Below are 13,597 nucleotides of genomic sequence, written 5' to 3'. Positions count from 1 at the left end.
ACAGTGACTGGTCTTTGCCAGACATAGTGCTTGTAGTTCTGCCCAAAGAGTTTAAACTTTTGTCTCCCTGGTCCAGAGAACCTTTTCCTTCAGGCTCTCGTCATCCTTTAAATGGTGTCTGGCAAACTCCAAGTAGGAGTTAGCCACTCTACCACAAAGCCTGATGGATGGAGTGCTGCTGAGGTGGCCATCCTCCCACCATGTTATCCCATCTCAGCAAAGGAAGATCCTTCAGAGTGACCTTTGGGTTCTTGGACACCTCCCTAGCTATAAGGCCCTTTTTCTCCAGTCGCTCAGTTTGGCCAGACAGCCAACTCTAGTAACAGTCCTGGTGGTTCCAAACTTCTTCCATCTCATAATGTTTGGGGCCACTGTGCTCCTGGGAACATTCAAAGCTTTAGTAATGGCTTGATCCCGATGCCCTCATCAACGACTCCCCATATTATGATTGTGGAGGTCTTCAGAGAGTTTCTTGGACTTCAAGCCCTGTTTTTTGTCCTGACATGAAGTATGGATTGTGGATCTTCTATACATGGGCACACGTGTACCTTTCAGAATGAAGTCCAGTTAGCTCAGTGCACCACAGCTGGGCTTCAGTCAAGTTCTTGATACAACTCAAGGGGAGTTAAAGCAAACTGGATGCATCTGACTACAATCTGGAGTGCCACAGAAATGAATCTCAAAATCTCTGTGAATGAGAGATTTTGGTTTCTGATTTTAATAGATTTGTACACCTTTCTGATAACATCTTGTCACGTTGTCTTTCCGGGTAAGTGAGTGCAGATTGATGGGCAAAATGGCAAATGTATCCATTTAAAATTAAATCTACAATACAATAAAGTGTGCAGACAATGAAGGGTCTGAAGATGTCCTGAATTCACTGCATTCATCCATTATTAAACCTGTTCAAGCCGGTTTCTGGGCTGTGACAGTAGGAACCAACTGTAGCACAACATTAACAACACAACATTAAAGGCTTAACCAGCAAATAAGAATGCAGCACACGTTACAGTATTAATACCCAATACATACAACTAATCTGCAATGGACCCTCGCCCTGTCCAAGCTTGGCTTGTAGTTTGTGCCTGTTATGACTCTGACAAAAAAATTGCTTTTCTTGCTACTAATAAATTCTGTTCAATGTCATTATGACATTTTGGAAGGTTTTGGGCATCAGAGAACACCCCCTGTATGGTTATTTTTATAAGTTATTGTCACTAGAGATTTGTGAATAATAATTACTATTTTATTCTTTGATTTATGCACTAACGGTATCATTTTCAGTAGCACATTACTAGGATGTGGGGGTCCTGGTGTCTAGACCCCAACCTCCCCCAACGTGACATCATCGGCATCACATCTGAGATGGTTGTTAGTAGTTACTGATAGCACTACTTGCATGCCGATTGGCAGCTGGTAGGAGGCAGTTAAAGTCAATGTCACATCATGTGCCTTTTAGTTGTGGCATCATGTCACCTTACATAACAGAACATTGATGGCCAGGTCTAATTAACTGCCTGAGTGTCAACTTTGCAGCTTAGCTTTTTGTAACAGCTTGTTGGAGCTGGTTCGTTACGAAGGGTTAACAGGTTCAACGTGTTCATTCACAATCTCGACTTCTTTTTTTTCTTTATTATTTTCCATTCTGTTATGGTCCATAAAACATGAGACATCAGAGAGATATGCTTCAGAATAACCCTTCCACATCCCTAACCTTACCCTCTGACTGTATTCCCCGTCTGAGATGGGTTGAAATCTAAGTGATCGGCGTAGATGTCAGGGTTAACATTTGCGGTGCACCATCTATTGGTATGTATTTTGTAATGTGTTGTATTTGTCATTCCAGCAAATTCTGCATCACAAACATCCACCTGAATGACAGGATAAGTGCCCGTGTGTCTGTCTTTGTGCCCATCTTGCTGCTACGTCTCTGTCATTTCCACAGCTGGTACAACAAAAACATTTGTAGCAATGCACTTTATTACTACAAATGTTTGTGATGCACCATTTGTTGGAATGACACAGACATAGCAACCGGTCAAACACAGAGTGTGGAAGGACATTCAATGACTTAAAGGAAGTATTGGGATGCCAGCCTGGTCACCCTGTTTAATTTCAACTTAAATATTATTAAAGAAAACAGGTGTCATTGATATTGCAAAGGCTAACAAAAGAAGAATAGTAAGCAGTGGTCTTCATGACTCTCAAGGATTAACAGCTCGACACAGTGGGTCTTTTCCTGGAGCTCTGTTCTGGTTGCAGTTGGCGTCCAGCTTGACATGTCTTTCTCTGGGGAATCCGGTCTTTTATAGTAATCCGACCATAAAGGGTGGGGTCAATTGCCCACATCAGGAGGCTTATTGCTGCTGTAGATAAGACATGAGACGATACCGTTAGTGACAGTGCCCCCACTCACCCCAGGTTGGTATGGCTTGCCTCAGATAAGCCTGGAGGTTGATCCTGTTACGCACATGTGTGACAACTGATAAACAGACACGTACACTTTTGTTTAGATGGCTAATGTAACTGGGCAGAGCTCTGGGGGTCTGCAGCTAGACTTTGTTGGCGACCATTTTAGTCAACTCCACCTTCCTGGACCGTCTGTTGGACTCAACACCTCCTATTTGAAGCTCTAGGGTGGAAGCTGCCGGCTGCAGAAATGTTTCCTTACAAACTACAAGACAGTATGACGTGTAGCGACTTGCGCGTGCGCAGTAACACTTGCCAAGTCCCCTCGATTGTTACAATAAATGGTCAGCCCACCTGTGAAGGATCGTGCTCTCTGGGGTACCAAATTTAATTAAACGGTTTAAAAATGATACGCGGTCTAAGGTTATGTACAGCAAATCAGTACTGCAGTTATGTTTCTTACTTTAAATCTTTATGAAGTTAAGTTCTGGGAGAGGCAGGAATGGTCAGTAGGAACGGTCTTGTAAAAAAAGTGCTAAACGTATCCCGGAAACAGCAGGCGTTTATGACAACCTGAAAAGAAAACAACGTTTAGATTTTTGGAGCTGATGATAGAAAACGCAGCCCGATGAGTCCCAATGGAACGATTTGCACGCTGTGCAGGCTCTGTCAGTTTAGGAGAGCGACCCGAGGTGAACTGAACTCCCACAATTCCCCACACCTGGAGAGACCCCTCGAGTTGGCAGCGTTCATCGGAAGTCCTTGAATGAGGGGTGTCGCGGATTAACTGTTGTTGGGATTTTCATTAATGCCAGAATGAAATCTTCCATCATATGAACTAATAAACCGCCATCGCTCTGTGCGGCTTGGAAGCCCATAACTGGCATGAAACAAGCAGACCCTTAACATCTTCGGCCAGAAAGTTGTTCGAGATGGGCGTGTTCTTGCGGAACATTATCCGTTCCAGAAGGCCAATAGCGACGAAGTATGCAAATCAGTAAAGCGAGTGGCGATTGTAATGTTTGTGGCCAGCACTCATTGTTGTGTCCCCTTTCAGTATATTGAATTGTTTCGCGATCGCACGATCACTAGGGTCCCCTTGTTTACACTCTGACAATGTCAAAAAGTAAAAGCGGTCTAGTTATTAAAAGATGAGCGTGGGAGTCAACAGTTAATATCAGTGTGTCGTGTGCGTGAAAGAAAATGTGTAGTCCAGTGAATTAGCTGTGTGTCACTGGGGTGTGAAGGAGTTGGGGAAAGGTGCGCGCGACGTTGCTGTATGCCAGTGTATTTCATTTGGATTCTGAGTACCCGCGAGAAAGCGTTCAAATTCTCAAGCTTTACAAGTCGTTGTGCGTCCCTTTCTGTGGTAGACACGCGAAGATACAGTATAGGATAATACATGCTTTGTCTCCTGGACATAAAGCTGACGATGCGCTCGATTGTGATGAGCGAATGTGATGAGCGGTGCGGTGAACTGCGAGGAAAGCGCGCGTGCCCGCTTGCCGCCTGCGTTCCTGCAGTTCAGCTGGCTGACACTAGGGTGTGCACTGCGAGCCCCCTGCTAGTCGGGCGCTGCGCTTTGAAGGCATAGCGCACCGCTCTGTACTGTAGCACGCAGCAGCGCTCCTCTCAGGCAGCAGCCTCTCCAGTTCCTGTTTCCGCCTCTCAGCCTCCCACATCTCTCCTCCAGAATAAACCCGCGACGCCGCTACCCGGGACGAGCAGTGGAGATAAGCGCCGTGGCTCGGTAAGTTGGCACGGGGATCGAATGGCCGGCGTGTTCCGCTTTCTTCATGATCTGCCAGCGCCTAGCTCCGAGGCTTCTCTTGGGCTCGCATCCCCCGGCCTGTTGCTGTCGCCAGGATGCTGACAGTGGCGGATAGCGGACAAGGCAGCCGTTGCGCTCGGGAGCTTGAATCCCGTTAGATTCACCCCTCCTCGTGGTTGCTAGCCGCCGATCGGTACTTGCGAGTGTGAATGTGTGTGTTTTGAAAGCTTCGGCCGCCTTTGCATCTTGAGTGGGATTGAAGCGGGAGAAGCCGTCTTTAGGTAACAGCAGAGAGCGAGCGTTGTGCGAGGCGAGCCGGGGGGCTGCGGAGAGAGTCGGCGGCAGGTGCGCAGATGCACGTTAACGGGGGGGCCGCGCTTGTCACCTCCCGCTCGCCGGGTTCCGTTCACCAAGTCCATTGATCACTGCGGTTGACCGGTCCGGGCTACGCAGGGTAATGCGTGCCCCTGGCACGGAGAGATGAGCCTCTTGAAGGGGTTTTATATATTTATTAATTAATTAATTAATTTATTTTTTGTCTCTTGTCTTGTCATCAACCAGCTGTTTAACGCACCCCCGTCGCACCCTGTGGCACGAGTCAGTGCCGATCCGATGCCACGCTTCAGTGCCCGCGTCTCACCACAGTCCCTAGAGAGAGACAGAGAGGGGGAGAGACCGAGGCTGTCTAGGCGCTCAGTGGAAGTCGCGATCTCGTAATCGCAGAAGCCCGAGGAGCTCTTCTTGGAGACTTGAGTAGCGTTGCAAGCTGCTGGTGCTGACGCTCCGCTAGAGTTTATAGCTGAACCCCGCTTCATCACGGTGATGCTCTGCTAGAGGGAGCTAAAACAAGAGCCAGGCCAGGGCCACCAGGCAGTGCCACAGAGCGCCTTGGAGTTTAGCACAAGTTGGCAGTTGTATGTGACCATTTAATGAGGGCCTGACAAGATCCTGTTATCCATGCATCTGAACCTTTTTTTTTTAAATGGTAAATGTGACGTTTTCCGGGCTCACCGTTTATGTGCTTAACTGTTGACAAGAGAGAAGACCAACGTTACCAGCCATTACTGACCACCAAAATAGAGCACGCTGGGATTAGGCATGTGTTATATTTAAAGAAAACGATAAATGATATTTGGGTAGCTGTGGCGTGGTGTCACTTTTTATAGCGTAGTGATTTCACGTTTAATAAAGACGGACTGTCTAAGAAATGTAGCGTATGGACTTTTAGATGCTGTATGATTCGGGGGATGGTGCAAGTTAATAAAAGTTGCTATATAAATTAAGTGTGTGGAAATGTTTGAATACTTAGAAGGGCTGAATCTTTAAAATACACTGTCTGAAAAGTGACATACATTTAATGGGCACGGAGGCTGCAGCAATGGGTGCAAAGCAAGAAACACTCCTGGACTCCAGTCCATCCTTGGGGTCTGGGCAGTTGCTTACATAACTAAAAGAAAAGCTTTTTATCAGGATTTAGTCAATATGAGTACTGTCAGTAATAATCATACATGAAAGACAACAAAGTATCTCTTGCCCCTTCCTGCATGCACTTAACTCGGGTCCTCTGTTTTTCACATTTTGTACAAAGCATCAAAGGCTATTTGTCTGATCACATTACTGCTTTCCATCAGATAGAAATGACATAAAATTGCTTTCCATTATCATCCTGTTTGTTGAGCAGAATGGGATTGGCAGCTGGTTGCTGTTTTTATTTTTCGGCTGTTACCTGCCAGGATCTCCTCGTCTGGCTGGTCAAGAGTCACAGTTAGCATTTTCATTATATGGCTGAAGCCTTTATCCAAGGCGACTTACAACATGTGAAGTGCAATTGGTTTCATTTTTTTTTTGCTTTGGCATTTTGGAGCACAGGCAGGTGAAGTGACTTGCTCAGGCTCACACATTGGTGTCAGTAGTAGGATCTGGACCCACAACCTCAGAGTTTGAAGTCCAAAACCACTACAAGAAAGAAATAAATACATAAAAGCTACTCATCAATGGACACACTGTTAGTTAGTTCATGTGGGTAGTAGTAGTAGGGTGTTGTACTGTGTTAGCCATTATGGATGCATTGAGAAGTCAAGCAAAATGACATCTTTTATTGGCTAACTGAACACATTATAATGTGCAAACTATTGAGGCAGCTCATCTTACCTGAAGAAAGGGTCTGTGTTGCCTCAAAAGCTTGCATATTGTAATCTTTTTGGTTCGCCAATAAAAGGTGTCATTTTGCTTGACTTCTCATTAGTTCATGTTGAAAGCCCATCCATTTCATAAAACAGGGGAATAAGCAAAGCAACTGAAAGACAGGAGCCACACAATGTCAGTGCGAAAAATGTACAGAATAGTATATAATTAGTAAAGAAAACATATATGTACAGTATATACAGTGGTGTGAAAAACTATTTGCCCCCTTCTTGATTTCTTATTCTTTTGCATGTTTGTCCCACAAAATGTTTCTGATCATCAAACACATTTAACCATTAGTCAAATATAACACAAGTAAACACAAAATGCAGTTTGTAAATGGTGGTTTTTATTATTTAGGGAGAAAAAAAATCCAAACCTACATGGCCCTGTGTGAAAAAGTAATTGCCCCCTGAACCTAATAACTGTTTGGGCCACCCTTAGCAGCAATAACTGCAATCAAGCGTTTGCGATAACTTGCAATGAGTCTATTACAGTGCTCTGGAGGAATTTTGGCCCACTCATCTTTGCAAAATTGTTGTAATTCAGCTTTATTTGAGGGTTTTCTATCATGAACCGCCTTTTTAAGGTCATGCCATAGCATCTCAATTGGATTCAGGTCAGGACTTTGACTAGGCCACTCCAAAGTCTTCATTTTGTTTTTCTTCAGCCATTCAGAGGTGGATTTGCTGGTGTGTTTTGGGTCATTGTCCTGTTGCAGCACCCAAGATCGCTTCAGCTTGAGTTGACGAACAGATGGCCGGACATTCTCCTTCAGGATTTTTTGGTAGACAGTAGAATTCATGGTTCCATCTATCACAGCAAGCCTTCCAGGTCCTGAAGCAGCAAAACAACCCCAGACCATCACACTACCACCACCATATTTTACTGTTGGTATGATGTTCTTTTTCTGAAATGCTGTGTTCCTTTTACGCCAGATGTAACGGGACATTTGCCTTCCAAAAAGTTCAACTTTTGTCTCATCAGTCCACAAGGTATTTTCCCAAAAGTCTTGGCAATCATTGAGATGTTTCTTAGCAAAATTGAGACGAGCCCTAATGTTCTTTTTGCTTAACAGTGGTTTGCGTCTTGGAAATCTGGCATGCAGGCCGTTTTTGCCCAGTCTCTTTCTTATGGTGGAGTCGTGAACACTGACCTTAATTGAGGCAAGTGAGGCCTGCAGTTCTTTAGACGTTGTCCTGGGGTCTTTTGTGACCTCTCGGATGAGTCGTCTCTGCGCTCTTGGGGTAATTTTGGTCGGCCGGCCACTCCTGGGAAGGTTCACCACTGTTCCATGTTTTTGCCATTTGTGGATAATGGCTCTCACTGTGGTTCGCTGGAGTCCCAAAGCTTTAGAAATGGCTTTATAACCTTTACCAGACTGATAGATCTCAATTACTTCTGTTCTCATTTGTTCCTGAATTTCTTTGGATCTTGGCATGATGTCTAGCTTTTGAGGTGCTTTTGGTCTACTTCTCTGTGTCAGGCAGCTCCTATTTAAGTGATTTCTTGATTGAAACAGGTGTGGCAGTAATCAGGCCTGGGGGTGGCTACGGATATTGAACTCAGGTGTGATACACCACAGTTAGGTTATTTTTTAACAAGGGGGCAATTACTTTTTCACACAGGGTCATGTAGGTTTGGATTTTTTTTCTCCCTAAATAATAAACACCATCATTTAAAAACTGCATTTTGTGTTTACTTGTGTTATATTTGACTAATGGTTAAATGTGTTTGATGATCAGAAACATTTTGTGTGACAAACATGCAAAAGAATAAGAAATCAGGAAGGGGGCAAATAGTTTTTCACACCACTGTATGTGTTGTAGTGAGAAATGACAAGAAGGAGAGAATAAAGTGTTGGGACCTGCCAGTACTCAATCGAAACAAAAGATTGGGGGAAAAAGGAGACCATCGTGTCAGTCCAGTTATTGTGGAAGTTGGGCGTCCTTTAGTGCCTCTCTGTTCACGCTTCTAGAGATGTCTTTTGTGGAATGCTGACCTCCACCAAAATGATTCCTTAAAAAGCCCACCGGTGGAAGAGGCGAATTCTTCATGGCCATGGTGGAAGTGATGTCAATGGGTTTCATCCCCTGGGCTGCAGGCGAAAGGAGAGAGGTGGTGCCGCCCAGTGCTGACTCCTGTGTCGTTATCTCCATAATGTCATGCAAATACTCATGACTCGCTCACGTATAACGGTATATAATAATAAAAAAAAAACTTAACAGAAAGTAAATGGTTACCAAAAATATCAAATATACAATGCAGACATGAACATACAGTATACTACAGATAATTAGCAAAAATATCAAATGAGCAATGCGTGCATGAACATGGACATGACAGCTTACGTAAAACAAAGGTTAGCAGAACACTTTATCAGCATTGCCTACCAGAGCTCCTTAAATATTTGACACACTGAAGCCCCCCAAATTGAGACCCCCTTAGACAGAAGAGCAGCATATTCCGAGGATTCTGCAGCACTATGGGAACTGCGTTTGGCTTGAATTGAGTGTCCTGCACTCCTTGACGACCACTACTTTGACTCCAGCTGTATTACTTGTGTTCCTCAATTAAACAATGGATGAATGAAGAGGTCATCATTTAATATGGGACACTTCATTAAAGGGCACTTTAAATATAAATAATACAATTTAAAGCAATGAGACAAAGCTCAAGATCATTCGCAACATTACAAATATCTGCTCAGTGCAGTTCAGGGCCACGCAGGCCTGGAGCTTATCTCAGTAGCACTGGGTGCCAGCCCTGGATTGGATGAGAGTCATTTGCCACTCATACACACCGGGCCAGTTCAGAGTCACCAGTTTGCCTAACCTGTGTGCCATTGAGAATGCGAAAGGAAGAAAACCTGGAAACTTCACACAGATAGAAAGCAAATACAGGTTTGAACCCAACATTTCGCTCCTATGTTAAAACAACTACTTTTAACCTATATGTGTACAACCATTGTATCCAGACAAGGGACACCCATACAGAGAGCAAACCAATGCAGAATTTGTGCCCAGAATGCTGCATCAAGGTGGCAGCAGTGCTTATCACTGATGAGCTCGCGTGAGGACAGTTGGAAGGAGCGCGACAGTAGCAGCTTTCTCACTTTGCACTCGGATGTTCAGTTAAGCAAGTATCAGGTATTCAAAGCCCCCCCACTGTTGTGTTGCTAGCTTGCCACACTTCATCAGTTGCTACCCAAGTCGCACATCTTACTCTTGAAACTCTTTGCTAGCTTCATGTGAATGTGAATTTCCAGCCTCTGTGGAGCGTTGCTTGCCTTTTCTGTATTCCCGATCTTCACGTCTGTTTTTGAACGGTGTCTGAACTTAGACCCTGTTCAGGGACCTGCCTTTTGCCTGCCCGGCTTTTTCAGGTTCTCACTCTTCAGTTTTCACGTTTTATGTCCATCAGTTGGGTTGTGCAGAGCTGATGCCCACCTCAGCAGGATCAAACACACGGTGTAGGACTCTTTTTGAGACAGGATGTCCCTCAATCACAGAGCACACATATTAGTAAATTAGCTCCTATTCATATTTGTTCTCTCAAATTCCTATTTCTTTTGCCAGGGGTTGAGATAGGACATTTAAATAGGATTAACAGAAATTAGTTAAACCATCAGAAGTGAAATTGATGTGGAAATATGGGGTTGGGTGACCCCCTGAACCCCCTCAAACCCCATTGTTCACTGTCTTTCTGAGAGCTTTTTGGTAGTGTCCAGTTTTAGCAGTATTGTGTCTTTTGGATTGGGTTTCGGTGGCATTGCTAGGCCCTCTAAGATGACAATGTGAAAGAGAAATGGAAGATCACCTTTGGATGTGACAGCTTCTGGACGTTGCTGTGTATCTCAGTGGGGTGTATTGGTGGCAGTGTCAGTGAAAGAATTCGCAAGGTTATCCCTTCCGCTTTTGACATCAATGAAAGGTGGGTTGTGTGGGCACCGTCCTTATAATTGTGGGATGAAGATTTGTTCCACTTCAGTGGTTCACTGGTATAGGCAGTGGTAATGCTGAGGAGACCTGCTAGGTCCTTACACAGGAGACACATAGAAAACAAATAAAACATAAAAGAGCCATCCAAAGACACACTTTGAAGTGCAGTGATTAGTGCTAAAGTGTAAGTAAGGTCTGACATCCCAGTGCTCAAACTGACACCCACAAGTTTATTCTGTTAACATGTTTTAATGAATCGTTAAAAATGATTTTGAACAAAATCTCTTGTTGTGAAGGTAAAACCCACATACCCATTGGATCCTGTATCCCACCAGCTTCTTGAAGATATACTTAACATGAAGAAAGCTTGATTTGTTTTTTTAATATGCACACTGTAAAATGCGAGATCACACAGAAAAGGTTGGGGCAGCCTCAGGCAAGCGCCCTGAACATTTTGGATTACAAAACAAAAACACAATTTAGAAACGTCTTTACAAGTCTAACAGTAGCATAGCGAAAGATGGCGGTGGTGCTGCTTATGGTGGCCCGGGAGACAACTTTGATGTCATACAGTCATATGAGTACTGGGGTGTTTTCCGAACAAAGATTTTTAGTGAAGCATTATTTAGTGGTATGAAATTAAATCAAATATGAAAAACTGGCTGGAAGAAGAACACCGCATTCCAAGAAAAACACCTGCTACCTACTGTCAAATTTGGTGGAGGTTCCATCATGCTGTGGGGCTGTGTGGCTAGTTCAGGATAATGTTCAAGCATCAGTCACAAAGTTGAAGTTATGCAGGGGTTGGATATTCCAACAAGACAATGACCCAAAACACAGTTTGAAATCTACAAAGGCATTCATGCAGAGGGAGAAGTACAATGTTCTGGAATGGCCGTCACAGTCCCCTGACTTGAATATCATCAAAAATCTATGGGATGATTTGAAGCAGGCTGTCCATGCTCGGCAGCCATCAAATTTAACTGAACTGGAGAGATTTTGTATGGAAGAATGGTCAAAAATACCTCCATTCAGAATGCAGACACTCATCAAAGGAGGCGTCTAGAGGCTGTTTGATTTGTAAAAGGAGGCTCAACTAAGTATTGATGTCATATCTCTGCTGGGGTGCCCAAATTTATGCACCTCTCTAATTTTGTTATGATGCATATTGCATATTTTCTGTTAATCTAATAACCTTAATGTCACAGCTGAAATACTACTGTTTCCATAAGGCATGTCGTATATTAAAAGGAAGTTGCTACTTTGAAAGCTCAGCCAATGATAAACAAAAATCCAAAGAATTAAGAGGGGTTCTCAAACTTTTTCATATGACTGTATGTCCTCAATTTGTTGGTTCCAGATCTACAGGAGTTAAGAACAGAAGCATTATAAGACAGTGCCAGCCTGTGGTTTGGGGTGGAATTACAAGTCGACTAGTCCTGAAACTGTCTCCTAGACACAAGTGTGTGACAGCATATATTAGCCAATTTGCTGATGTCTATCTGCATGTCATTCTTGACAGTATTTTGTTGATTATCGCTATTAATCATGTCTTCAGAAAATTATTTCCTTGAAATGCATGGATTGTGAATGCGAGACATTGCCATCTAATCCCATATTTTACCCTGGGTTTTGAATGTATGCTTCATGTGAAGAGAGCTCATTTATGTCTAGCATACAGAACTAAACAATAATATTCTTCTGAATTTTAGAACATCCCATGAACACCGCAGTAATTATTCACTGAAGCCATCTTTAGGAGGTACTTGAACAGACTGAACCCTGAGCGTCATTAAACCTCAGATATCCTGTCTTCTTCCTGTTTATCTTCAACCCTTTATCTTCCAAAGCCCTTCTCCATTCTTCAACTTCCTCTTTTCTGTTGCTACACAACACAGTGTCATCAGCACAAAGCCTGCACCGGGGGGACTGGTCTTTAATACCACAATTCAGCACATCCATAACCAGATCAAAGAGGTAAGGACTTCAAGAAGATCCCTGGTGCAGACCACCTCTAACTGGGATCTTGTCTTGTTGTTACCCCAGCATTGCTTTTAACCTGAGTCCTCACTCCCTGATTCATATCCTCATACGCTTCTCTGGCCCTCCTTTGTCTCTCACTCACCTCCAGACTTCTTGACGTGTTACTCATCATAGGCCTTCTCCAAATCAATACACACCATATGCAGTGCTTTCTGCTTTTCTCGGTGGTTCTCTATCAGCTGTCTCAATGAAGAGACTGTATCGATTGTTCCTTTCTCTGGCATGAAGCCAAACTGCTCCTCCCCTATGGTGGTATCTCCGTAAGATTTCTCTCTATAACCCTTTCCCAAATTCTCATTGTGTGTGACATCAGCTTTATCCCTCTGTAGTTTCCACAATCCTGAGTGTCACCCTCCTCCACTCAAATAAATCGGGAATGTATCAGAATTTTAGGATTTAATTTTTTTCAAGGAAGGTACTGGTAAGAGTAATTCGGTGCAAAGCATTAAGACGAGAGGATTGTGGAAAGAAGAAATTTGTCTTTTCTTGGAAAGGCTCTGGTTGTTAAGGCTGATGTCTTGCCTCTACTTGCTATTAACCCAGAGGGCTTGGTAGATCGATAAGAAAAAAAGATCTTCCATTTTGTATGGGGAGGGAAATACAAACATAGCAGATGTGTTGATATGAAAAAAGAGTTAAATGAAAGGAGCAGGGGCATCGGTAATATGATATCCTATTGATGAAATATCGTAGTTATTATGCTGTGACCTGTAAAGCACTCAAGCTTGTGATTTTCTACAAATTTCAGTACTTGACCACCTAATGGTTGACGAGTGCCATGAGATTTGTAGCTGTCAGGAACAATGCGATTCTGAGGGCTGAGCACAGTTCACCTCCTTATCAGTATGTTGCGGTCTTGAAGCAGAAGAATATGACTTCTAAAGAGGTGTCAGTTTGTGAGGATCATTGTACAAGGTGGTCTTAGATGAGGAATTGGGTTGAAAAATGGTGAGACTGAGGGAGAGACAAGATGCATGGGTCAGAATTCAGTGCAGAGTTTGGATAATAGGCCAACAAAATCTGAATTTGGTAACGGTATGGGGGCTATGATCTACAAGGAATAGTATGTATAAGCACAGGCTTACAAGGACGAAAAAGTCCCCTGTCAGGGATGGAAGAAGGAGGAATCAATGCAATATGTATTTTGGGAGTGAGGTGGGTGAAGGGTTTATGGAAAGACAAGAGGTATTGAAGTTGAGGTAGCTAGCCTCGGCCAGTGTTGCTTTGTATTTGAGCTAATGTGTGCTGA

General features: G+C 43.6%; 1 protein-coding gene across 1 annotated transcript in view; it reads left to right on the top strand.

Annotated features, from left to right (window-relative positions):
• Positions 1-3,936: 3,936 nt before the first annotated feature.
• Positions 3,937-13,597, top strand: part of LOC114666349 (alpha-(1,6)-fucosyltransferase-like) — a 362,150-nt gene continuing 352,489 nt past the window's right edge. Inside the window, 1 exon segment of the mRNA XM_028821169.2 lies at positions 3,937-4,159. The gene's annotated coding sequence lies outside the window, so the exon portion shown is untranslated.

This window comes from Erpetoichthys calabaricus, chromosome 16, assembly GCF_900747795.2.
Source record: "Erpetoichthys calabaricus chromosome 16, fErpCal1.3, whole genome shotgun sequence".
Classification (NCBI taxonomy): domain Eukaryota; kingdom Metazoa; phylum Chordata; class Cladistia; order Polypteriformes; family Polypteridae; genus Erpetoichthys; species Erpetoichthys calabaricus.
This window is presented reverse-complemented; position numbering and strand designations above follow the sequence as displayed.